Here is a 12,196-nt window from a genome sequence, read left to right on the forward strand (position 1 = left end):
AAGCGTGAATCGGTGCTGCCATCTACCGAGATAACTCGTAACTTCATGAGTCGGATCACGGCGGCGTAAGACAGTAAATAAAAAGCAGCTGGCGGTGAATTATTCATATCGTGTGCGAAATATGTATCTCGGCTCAAGTCAGCAATTCCTTTGTTCTTTTGTCCAGGCGTAATTGATTCGCCAGCAAAGCTGCAGGGCGTCTGTCCAGAGGGCGGGGAAATCGAGAGGAATCATGGCCTGAGGACCTCATCCGCAGGTTTCGCTTTTCCAACTGAGAAAACTGTCGAGACTTTATAGGAGCTATACATTTTTTGAGGGTTGTTAATTTCGCTTGACATTTTAAATCTACCAACTTAAACTAAAAAGAGATCACTATGCTTAAAATTCTCTTGCAACTTCACTTGCATATATCAAAACCCACTGTCGTCACGCATATTTTAACAGGTACGCGTAAGGGAGCTTTCAGAACGAAACGACACGCGAGTTTCAAAACGAAGTGGCAAGCGACTAGCGACACGGGTACATCTCGCTTGGAAAAAAAAAACAAAAAACACTTTAACTGCGGATGCAAAACCAGGACGGCGATGGCCTTGTAATCAAGGGGTCCCGGTTCGTCAGTCGGTGGAGGCACATAGCGCTTCGGATTCCACTTTAAACTGTACGTCAAGTCCCGATTAGCATATCTGTGCATAAAATGAACTTAAAAACAAACTCAACAGTACGATGCACGATACTGACAAAACAGGCCAGTCCGAGCGACTGTCGTGTAGTTTCGTTTCGAAAGATTGCATTTGTTTCTTAAGGTTGGTTTACGAGTGGCAGCTAACGCTAAAGTTTGAAATCCTTGGATACAAATCTTGCTTCGTTGTATTATATTGTTCTATTTTAGTTTGCTTTTCTGCCACTTTTGGATACTCGCGAAAATGAGGATGAAAAGCGATAAGATGAAATATTAGAAACATACATGTACTGTTAAAAGTTACCGTAAAATTTAAAATATTCTACCGTTAAAATTTAAACAGCCTGCCTGTTAATTTATGAAAACGGTATCCAATTTTTTTTTTTTAAATTTCAATTAGAATATTTTTCATGCATAAAGATAAATAATTGTTATAAATTACACTTGCTTACAGCATAAAGATATTGGTTAAAACTGAATCATTCAAATTACATTAATTAGGGCAATTATGTCATGGCCGTTAGCTAATACTTTAAAAACGGTCACGTTCGTTTTTAAACGGTTGTTGAATGGCAGCGAAAATTGACGGTATCATAGCGCCATTTTTCAGTTAACTTTTTACAGCGCGTTATATTTTAACGTCCCGCCCTGTGGCCGGGCGTTATGCTTTGGGACTCCAGCTACGGGACGCCCGCAGGTTGGAGTCTCCTGGGAGAAGAGTAACAACTTTTCTCCGAGATTTCGGCCTGTGTATGGGACAGGTGGCCACCCACCATTGCGGAAATGTGGGAACTGCGAACGAATAGCGTAACCCGGTCGTGAAAACCTATATATATAAAAAGACTGGGGGTTCGTCGTGCCGACCACACGTCAGTCCATAACTGGTTGGATGATTTTCCTCCTCGGGTGAGTGAATGAGTGAGTAGGATCAGGCGGGTGTGTGGGCGGCAGTCAGCAGGAAGGCCCGGGCTGTTGCGCTACGGGTTATGTTATGTTTTAACGGTAAAGTATTGTAAATTTCACGGTAACTTTTTTTACGGTGAAAAATAGTCTGACCATTTCATTACATTATGGGGGAAAAGAACGGAACAATACTGGATAAAGATGAAAAAGATCCATCCTCGATTACAACTGCGCAACTGAAACTGAAATCCAAGCACGACGCAGGTAAAGTATCTGAGAACCGATGGAATTGGAAATGCAGTTGAGAATTCGGAGAAGAAACGGACGTTGGAAGTTGAAATTCTGAAGGGCTGCTGACGGGAAGCAATTCTTCGCCCAGAGCCTGTCGGGAGGCTGAGGAATTTAATCTCGGGCTGAAAGGCAGGGCGTCCAGATAAAAGGGCCACTTTCTGCAGACGAGGAATGTCCCACTTTGTTCAACGGGTCTTTTATGCGTGTTGGAACAAGGAAAGTTTTCTGAACGACAACATTGCTTGTGGGCGTCAGATGTTCTTATCTCCAGCCACAAGAAACCCTAGGATTAATGGTAACATCATCGTCGAAAAATTTAGAAAAAGTTGTTTCCAGTTAGAATTTTACTGTTTCCTTCTTTACACTTCGCTCTTTTAACCTCAAGTTTGATCGCTATGATTTCTTAGACGATTTCGTTTTGTTATTTTACTTTGTTTTTTCGTTTTGTTATTTTACTTTGTTTTTCTCCACATTTGCCTATTATCGGAGATGAGTGTTGATATGATGAAGGGACGCTCACAAAGAACACCCAAGCCTGGATTCGAACCCGGGACCGCTGGTGTCGTAGCTGTTGTGGAACCACGTGCAAAAAAGCCTGCGCAGACCCGCACCGTACTCCTGCGTAGGGGCAGAGCGGAGCATGCTTCCCTATGGACCGAGCTGAACGGAAGAAGGGAAAGCTGCGCGGATACTTTTCGTCGAAGGCTCTTTTCCTGTGGTCGCTCTATATGCTAACCACTCCGTCACGGAGGTCGGCGATTATTTAGACGAGAAAGAGCAACACAAAATAAACTATGCGCTTGTCTCGTCAGAGTACAGGATTTTCTCCAGACATGTCGTCGGCCACTTTGACACTTTCTGCACATGAAACTGTACCATCAAACTGACGATTCTCCTCACTCATAGTGACCAATGACGTATTTGGGGGGGGGGGGGGTTCAGGGCGTCTGCCTCTGCCCCCCTTTCCCAAGACTTAAAACAAGAACTAAAATTAAATAATGAAAATAGTGGTTTAGCATTTGTTGTAAATCGATGGTTATTTATTTTCCGCCAAACCTATTGGAAGGCAAAAATTATATTGGGATCGTACTGCTTTGAATGACAGTACCAAAGATTTATGCACACTACTACTTATAATAATATGCATAAAATACTAATAAGGAACATTAATATTCGTCAACTGGATCATTTTCTATTATTCAATAATTATTCATTTTTTTATCTATTAAATATTAAAATCCTTTCAACAGAACAGTTCCACACAATGTTGGCGATATTAACTACCCGTAATGAATACGTGCTGTTATATCTTATTATAAAGTATTTTTACTTAAAAAAAATAATAACCCATGGCTCGACAGCCCTTGAAGGGCCTAGGCCGATCTCCCGACTGCCAGTCTCCCTCCCACAATCCTACCTATGGAAGATCTCTCCGTTATTGGAGATTTCCGAGACCAGGTTACGCTACTCCCTCGTAGGCCCCCAATTTCCTCACGACGGTGGGTTGCCACCGGTCCTATACACAGGCCGAGAACCCAGAGACTGAACCCAGGCGGACTCGAACCCATGACGTCTCGCAGTTGGAGCGCAAACACAGCGCCTTAGACCGCACGGCCACGGAGGAGGACCCATTCATGTAATAATAACAATAGAATAACAATTAATTTAATATTGTAATTAGTATTACATTAATTCGATGTGATTACAATATCATGAACTTTTAATTCATGCCTGACCACCACATCGAAAAAATGTTCGTCAGTAGAACACTGCATTTTTCACTTAAAATTGTACACAAACAACGAACCCGTTGAACGAAATGACGCTAGCCAATGAACCAGATGAAAACGCAGAAGATCCTGGCGACACGCCCACTCCAGGGCAACAACAAAGCGCGCGGTTTGACCTTTGGTGGGGAGGCGCTTCCTCAATCAAGAGCTCCTCGGGTTCCGCACTATCAGGATGCGGCCCGCTCGTTAAGCTGTTAACCGTCTTCTGCTCGGTTATTGGTCGCTCTAAGTTCGTCATTCAAGTCGAACGTTCAACCCTAATTAAGCCACTGCGGAAGGCTTATAATTACGGTTTATGGTTTAAGTAGTAAAATGGATGGGACTTTATAGGGGTCTTGCTGTAAGGTTTGAAAATGTCATTGTCCGTGGCTGAATCTCCAGTAAGACAACACGTTCGAGCAAATTGATTCATAGATTAAAGGCAGTGGCGTACCCAAGGGCGGGATTGAACCCCCTTTGGTGCAGCATTCCTAAAAAAAATCGATTTTTCGACAGAAAATTTTTATAAAAAAATTAAAAATTACTTTTTTCCCTACGTTGTTCACATTTCTGTATTACTTTCGTTCATAAAAAGATAAATGCAGTGCAAATAGGAGGCAAAATGCCCTAAGTGGGCGTATCGAGCGCCATCTTTGATTGTGTGTCATTGGAGACACTCGTGCCAGTGAGAGTGTACAATTGGATGGTAATGATGATAATTATTGTAATTAATAAACAACTGAACCTCTGTAAACAAAAACCATTAATGAAAAATTGTTACGGCTTTTGTTTTAGTGAATGGAAAAATATGTGTCCGACACTCATCCAATAATTGTTATTTATTGTTATTAATGATGGTAAATTTTGTAATTATTATAATTAATAAATAACTGCACATATTTAATCAACAAGGCAAGTAGTGATTCCTGATTAATATTTTATGCATATTATTAGAAGTAGCAGTGTGCATAAATCTTCTTTGATACTGCCTTTCCACAACTGCATAATCCCAATATAATCCTTGCCTTTTTTTAATAAGTCTGGCGGATATAAATAATCTTCTATTGTACAAAAAATACTAAAAAAAGTATAATTCATAATTAATTTCCGTACTTGGTAAGTCTTTCGAGGGGGGTTCGAAGCCCCTGCCCCCCCCTTAAATAGAGCTTATTCCGACTCTGAACGGACGGCCATGGTTGATTGACAACCAACCAACCCCTCTGGGTTGCAAACGAGCGCCGTTTGCACCGCAACCACTGCAAATGAAGAGAGACAGGTACAAAGCGGGATTCGAAACCTCGCCTGCTCACTGCCAGATGCTCCGTGGCTTCAGACGAGAGCCACCCAGGAACCGGGTCATCGGAAACAGCTCTCTGAGGGATACAAGCCTTGGATTTCCACTTTCGCTGGAGGAAACGCAACACGAGCCACAACAAAGCTCGCCTCTTCCTTGGGGAACAACCGCACCAGCCGTCGGCTAGTTATGGTAGCACCAGGGTTCAAGCAGTTACTCAGGAAAGGAACGAGATACAAGTAACTTTACTTTTCTTTGCAAGGCTTCAGATAGCGTAGTGGTAACGTCGTAGCCTTGTAATCAAGGAGCCCCGAGTTGTAGATAACGCATGGAGGCACATGGTGGTTCGCATCTCACTTTAAACTGTAGGCCCACTCCCAATCAGCCTATCTGTGCCTAATGCGGGTTTTAAAAAAAAAAATTCAAACTTTGCCTTTAAACTGGTTGACTTTGTTCTATTATATAATAAGTGGGTAACCTCTGAACATAATTCACGTGTCGCCGGACTCTGTGGCCGAGTGGTTAGCACATCGCGCTGCGACGCCAACGGTCCCGGGTTCCAATCTCGCTCGGGATTGGTTGTTTGTGAGTATCCATTCATCAATTTCATCACTCATCCCCATCTTCGCAAATTAGCCAAGAGGCACAAAACGCGAAGTAAAATAAACTAAATCAATCAATCAATTGTCACGTGTCAAACTTGTTTCCACGAGGACGATCTCCGTAGACTGCATTTCCGCAGTCCAACGAGGCTCTAGCGTTTGACCTACAGCCAGTATAATCTTTTGTAGGGCTGTGTGTGTTGTCCTTGTATTCACGGAGTGTCCCTATACAGCCAAAGCTCTCAATATGGCTAAGGAGATTTTAGTATTCGGAGAGAAACGCGTTGATTTTAGGCGCTTTGCGCCGTATAATATGTGACGCGTACAAATAACCTAAGTGTTGAAGCATCCACAATTTCACTTCATTCAATCAATCATAATAAACGAACAAGAAATTTCAACTGAACCATACGTACAGTCAACGGCAAAGGAAATAGTAGACAAATTGTCCATCGCTATTTTCATTAATTTTTATTCCATATTCTGCGTTGTTTAAAGAAATTGAATTTTGTTGATTCGAAGCAGGTGTTGGCCTCTATTTCCTGACGACTTTATTTCAATTCATTGTCATCACAGTGTGGAGAACAAAATGAATGAAAATGGTGGTGGACAGGGCGTAGTGGTAGCGTCGTCGTCTTGTAATTAAGGGCTCGCGTGTACCATACCCGGTGGAGGCACATAGTGGTTTGGACCGCACTTTAAACTGTAGGTCCAGTCCCGCTTAGCCTTACTGTGCATAAAGTGGACTTAAAACAGCAACTCAATCAATCAATGGTGGTGGACAATTCCCTTACTGTTTCTTTTGCTGTTGGGTGTACCTACGCAACACCCAGAACACATATAATGTCCATATCACTGCAAGCTATGATATTATAACAGTGACTCTTGGCCGACTACTAAACCTATTAGTATTAATAGGTATAGCCAAGCGCGTGAAGTAGTTTGACTCACCACTAAGCCATCGGGGAGGCCCTAACTAAATTCGTTGTATGTAATATATAACTCTAAAAGCACAAATCAGTTGGAAAGTGGTGTCCTTTGAGAAAAGCAACATTGACAATTCCTTCTCTTGCAAGATGATTTCTTGCCTTCTGGGTAAAGCAAACTAGCAATTTTTATTGGAAAACAATGCTCGCAAGACAACCGAGAGTTGCCCCTGCGAAAGGTTCCTTCGGAGAATCTGCTTTTGTAGTTCTAATTGAATTTGCACGCCGATTCATCGGAGCCTTTCTCCGTGTCGCACGATACAAAAGAATCTCCAGGAAGCCGCCTCCATCAGCTAAGCATCGCACGGGGCCTGCCCGGAAACCGACGGCCTAATCCACTCAAGAAGTTGCGAGAGGAACTTGGGCGGATTCCACGCCGGAACGGAGCTCGGGGTGAGTTTCAAGAGGAATCCGCTTGTTTGTTTCGGATTGTAACAACCCTAGGGGAAACTCTGATTTGCGGTTGGTTTCAGCCAACGAGCAAACGGTCGCGTTTGTATAACTGAGAAACACCCGTGATCGTTTCCCTGACAATTTCCCAATAACAACAAGGTTCCAAAATTCATTCATAATGATGGCAGTACCTTTTCCTTTAAAGCCGCTGTGGTCTGGTCGATGGTCGACCTTCGTTGCGAAGTAGTTAGCACAGCGCGCTACGACGGCAGGGGTCACGGGTTCGAATCCTGGTTAAGACATGGATGTTTGTGTTCGTCTGTCCTGAATGAAAAAGTGATCAATTGATATGACTATGATCTGTGGGGAAGGCGACCGTTTAAAAGTCTTCCTTTAATTATGTATAAAAATAATAAAAAAATAAAAAAATCGGTAGGGCGTCTGACTGCCATGCGAGACCAGAGATGGGTGATCTAAGGCCGGAAATTTTCCGGCCTTGTCCCCGCATAAGGCGGCTTTTGGGCTCACCCAGCCTCAAATCAATGGGTACCTGGGGGGCATCCTTGGTGGTGAAAGGCGGCCGAAGCGTGGTGCTGATCACATCACCTCCAAAATTTCCGAGATCGAGAATGTGTGGGCCCCTACGGTGCTATATGCACGTATAAATTTACCTTTCTCTCTACTTAGAACCAGAAATATTGTTTCTTTTAGGACCTCGCCGATGACGTAGTAACAGTGTCGCCGCCTTGAAATCAAGGGGTTCCGGGTTCGATAGCCGATGGAGGCTCATAGTGTTTTGGATACCACTTTAAACTGTAAGTACAATACCGCTTAATCTAGTTACACATAAAGTGGACTCAAAAACGTTCTTTTCATTCTAAGCTTGATATATCGGTTTGCTAGTAACTTTTCAAAAGGTTGATTTAGGTTCTACTTTATGAATTTTAGCAAGCGACTTTCATGCAAATAAGTCTTATAAGAACACTACTAGACTCTGATTTCGATCAAATACACTGACTTCGGAAACAGAGGGAATGGGTTGAGTTGAAAATGACGTGACCAAAGCACCGGAAAGCCCCGTAAGGAAGTATGTAATTGTTGTCATTTGAAATGCGCTTTATTACGAGTTCATGGCTTATTCAAACTAATGCGGAATAACAGAGTACGGGTTATTCCCGTCCGTAATGTTTTTCTTTAAGAAACGCCTTGCGTGTGTGACTTGAATCTCCTGCTGCGGCAGCACGTGGGCCAATCAGAAGAGATCTTTCTTGCGCAGCGAGGTGTGCGTCTGTTATGATGCCAATCCACGCACATTTCAAGGAGATATCGAGACGAAAGCGAAAAATCAAGACGAAAATTCTCGATTCACAGACTCATTTACTTTATCTTACTTTTCTTTTCTGCCACTTTTAGCTAATTGCGAAGATGAATGATGATGAAATGGATGAAGGCAATATCACAAACATATATGGACGACAGAGAGGATTATACTGGCTGTGAGTCCAGACGCCATAGCCTCGTTAGTCTGTAAAATGCACTCCAGGGTGTACTGCGTGGAAGGTAGGTTGGCATTTGTGTGTCTTAAGAAAGGACCACCCACCCCTTACACCCCTCGGCATTTGAACCCGGGACTCTTGTGCGCATGGACCGTCCGCAGGATTTTTTCCAGGGAGGGGCAAGTAGGGTAATTTTTTCCGGGAAGGCATACTTTCCCCCATAATAGCGATCCCCTCTCAAACAATGAAACTATAATGTTCCTTCAACGCACTTATAATAAATAATTAACATAAATTACTTTGCTGAAATCAAATTATTTGTGAAATAATAATTTTTAGGTGGACGTTCATTTTTCGGAAGAGAGGTTCATGCCCCTCCCATTGCCCCTCTTTTGGACTCCGGACGTCCATGCGTTGTGCGTGTCCCTTCACCAATTTAATCGAATCACCTTTCATCCCCATCGTCGCGATGAGAACAAAGTGGCAGAAAATTGAGTAACAATAATATAAATACGTACTACAGGGTGGGAAATAACCTTTTGCTAGGGGTCCACAGTAAAAAGTAACAACAATTAAGAAATTATGGTAATACCAACTGTTTACTGCGACAATTGTGGTTACAAAAACAAAATTAAAAGTTAGTATGTCCGCCGTTTGCTTCTCTCACAGCACAAAGACGATCAGGGTAGGAGCTCAGAAGAATCGCAAACAGTTCGTATTCCATTCCATGTCACGGAGGACTTGTTCCAGATGTGCAAGGAGTGTTGGCCGGGAATAGCGGTCCGCTCCGCGTTCTACTATCATCAAGGACTCAACTGCGTCCTTCAGAATAGCCCCAAAGTGCTCCGCTGCATTCAGGTCCGGTGATGCACCCGGCCATTCAGAACTGCTGAAGAAGTCAATGCCACTTCGCCGAAGAAGGTCTTGGTTTTAACATTTGCCTTGAAGCAAAGTGCTTTGTCGTGAACTAACTTTTAATTTTGTTTTTGTAACCACAATTGTCGTAGTAAACATTTGGTATTACCATAATTTCTTAATTGTTGTTACTTTTTCCTGCAGACCCCTAGCAAAAGGTTATTTCCCACCCTGTACAACTTCGTCAGCTGGTCTCACCTCTTTTCACACACATTCTCTTGATAAAATGGCCATCTCCGCGGCGGAGTGCTTTATCACAGCGAGCTACAACGACAGGGATCCCGGGTTCGAATGGGTGTCCCTTCATAGATTTCATCATATCATCACTCATCCACATCTTCGCGATTAGCCAAAAGTGGCAGAAAAGCGAAGTAAAATAAACCAAATGAATCAAACCTTGAGGACACTCAAAGAACGTTTTGTTCACAAGAGGGTGATGCAACCCAGCAGATCACAGGCGCTCGGCGTGTTGCATAACAGCACGGCGTTCTTACATTTCCCCCAAACCTTGGCTGGTTCACAGGGTAACCCAGTTTAATTAAACGCTCATTAAAACCAGCTTGGGTCAGCTCACCGGGTCTTCATTGCAGAATAAACCGCACACTCGTGATGCTGATGCTGTACTTTGCATGGTAGGCCGAAAGTTTTCTAAGTTTTTCACGAATGTTGACCACACTTTCTCACAAGAGCCTTTGGATGAAGCCTCTACGTACGAAGTTTCAAAACTCTTGAACTTTCTGCCAGCCTACATGGGCTTGTGAATAGCATAATGTGTTGCGAAGCGAGGAGTCCTAGTATAAAATTCCAGGTAGGTCGTGAACATGGACGTCCGGAAGGGGGTGCCACGCCCCTCCCCCCTGGAAAATTAATGTCCACCTAAAAATTATATAATTCACACATAATTTCAGACTGAAACAGTGTCTTTTGAGGGGGCATCACTTTTATGGGGAAAATATGTCTCCTTTGCCCCATCCTCGAAAAAAATTACCTTGCTTGCACCTTCCTGTAAAAAATCCTGCGGACGCCCATGGTCGCGGACAGTGGCGTGCCCAAGGAGGTTGATGGGGGACATACCCCAACCCACACTTTTTGGCCCATTATTAAAATAAAAAGAACGTCAAAGACAGGAAAATATGCAAAACGAGGACTGGGTGCTAAAAAATGTACACGTAACCCTACCCTTTAAAAATACCTAGGCACACCACTGGTTGTGGATGTTTTCATTGTCATCTACATCGCCGCTTCATGTTCAATTTCATTATAGCATCACTTATCATCATCCTCGCGATTAGCCAAAAGTGGTAGAAAAGCGATTTCACCTAATTCAATCGATCAATCAATCGATCGAAAGGTGCATGCCCAATTAAGATAATTAACAAGAAATCTGAATGATGTAATATATACTAGGAGCATTTAAATCTAAAATTTACACTTAATAATAATAATAGTGAAAACGGGAATTTGATTACAAGATAATAAGAGTTATAATAAGCACAGACGTAATACAGACAAAATGAAACTCACATAATGAACGTAACCTTACAAGCTAATGGCAAGCAAAAATTCAATGAATAGAATGAACTGGATGTGTGTTACCTGTTTCTTAAGGCGAAGAGTGAGAGTTTTACACGAGGTGTGCATTTATTTCAATATAGTCGGAATGGGCACTGCTACTGAAAAAAAAATGGCTGCGCAAGAGAGTATGAATTTCTTCTCATGTTACACGATATTTGAAAAATCTGATAAATAAACATTTTCAGAATTCCATTTTGTCCTTACGGAGTTCCAAGTTTCGACTAACTTGGGAAGCTTCGAATTTTCCGACGACCAATAAAATCTTCAACGTGTCTTCTTTCCGTTCAAGTGTTTTTCTACACCATCGGAAGAACAAGTAAAACAATACTCCCATAAGCGTAATGCTAATTTGTATCCCCCTCCAACGACCATCCAGCCCCCAGACCTCTGTTTCACCAGCTCGCCGCTGGGAAAGGTTGGTGGAGGAGGAGCAGTTAGGGTCCTTTCGTCTGGCTGGATATTGAAACAGTTCCTCGTGCCCTTAAATGGCGTCCTCTGGTTTAGGTTGTTGAGTTTTGAACGTCCACTTTATTCAAATATAGGCAAATCGAGACTGGACCTACAGTTTATAGTAGGATCCGGACTACTTCGTGGTCTCGAATCCGGGACCCATTGATTACAAGGCGACGACGTTACCATTGCGCCATCAGGAAGGCTTAAGCAAATAGGCAAAGCAATTGTTGTTTTTTTTTTTTAAAAAAAAAAAAAACATTGTTTAATAAAAGTACACAATATTTGCTGAAAAGAGGACAAATCCTCAAATATCCCTCTCTAGGTTGTCGGACTAGACTGTTATGGATTCCTGCGTGAACTGGAGGGCGCTGCAGAAACCAACCCTTCCCATGTCACGAAGGCCAAGCATGTGGACCAGGGATTCCTCCACGTGCACACATTACGGCAGTTCATAAATCTATATATAGCCAGCGCCAGAGAAACACGGCTTTGGAATTTGGAGAAGCGAACAGAAAAATGTGCACAGGACACCACACAATGAGAAGAACTGCAGACAACGACAAAGTCCTGCATCAAAATAAAATGATATTTGAGGACTAAAAGTGGTAAACGTTGTAAGTGCCAAAAGCGAAAGTGTTGGGAAATCGCATCGTTTAGCACATCAGCCCGTAAGAACGTGCACACTAGTGACCTCTTTACACGCCCTTCGAACTACTTAGAGGGCTACCAGCCACATTGCACGTTTACCACATTATAAAGCATGGCACATTTCGCAGTTTAATGTGGAAAACGGTGTTTGAATTATTGTGGCACTTACAGCGTTTACCAATTTTAATCTTC

The 12,196-nt window shown here is 42.8% G+C and overlaps 1 protein-coding gene across 3 annotated transcripts in view; it reads right to left on the reverse strand.

Annotated features, from left to right (window-relative positions):
* The window catches only part of spg (dedicator of cytokinesis spg), a 372,699-nt gene that overhangs the window by 197,190 nt on the left and 163,313 nt on the right, over positions 1-12,196 (reverse strand). The window lies entirely within an intron of this gene.

The sequence above is a fragment of the Lepisma saccharinum genome, chromosome 1 (genome assembly GCF_977018435.1).
Source record: "Lepisma saccharinum chromosome 1, izLepSacc3.1, whole genome shotgun sequence".
NCBI lineage: Eukaryota > Metazoa > Arthropoda > Insecta > Zygentoma > Lepismatidae > Lepisma > Lepisma saccharinum.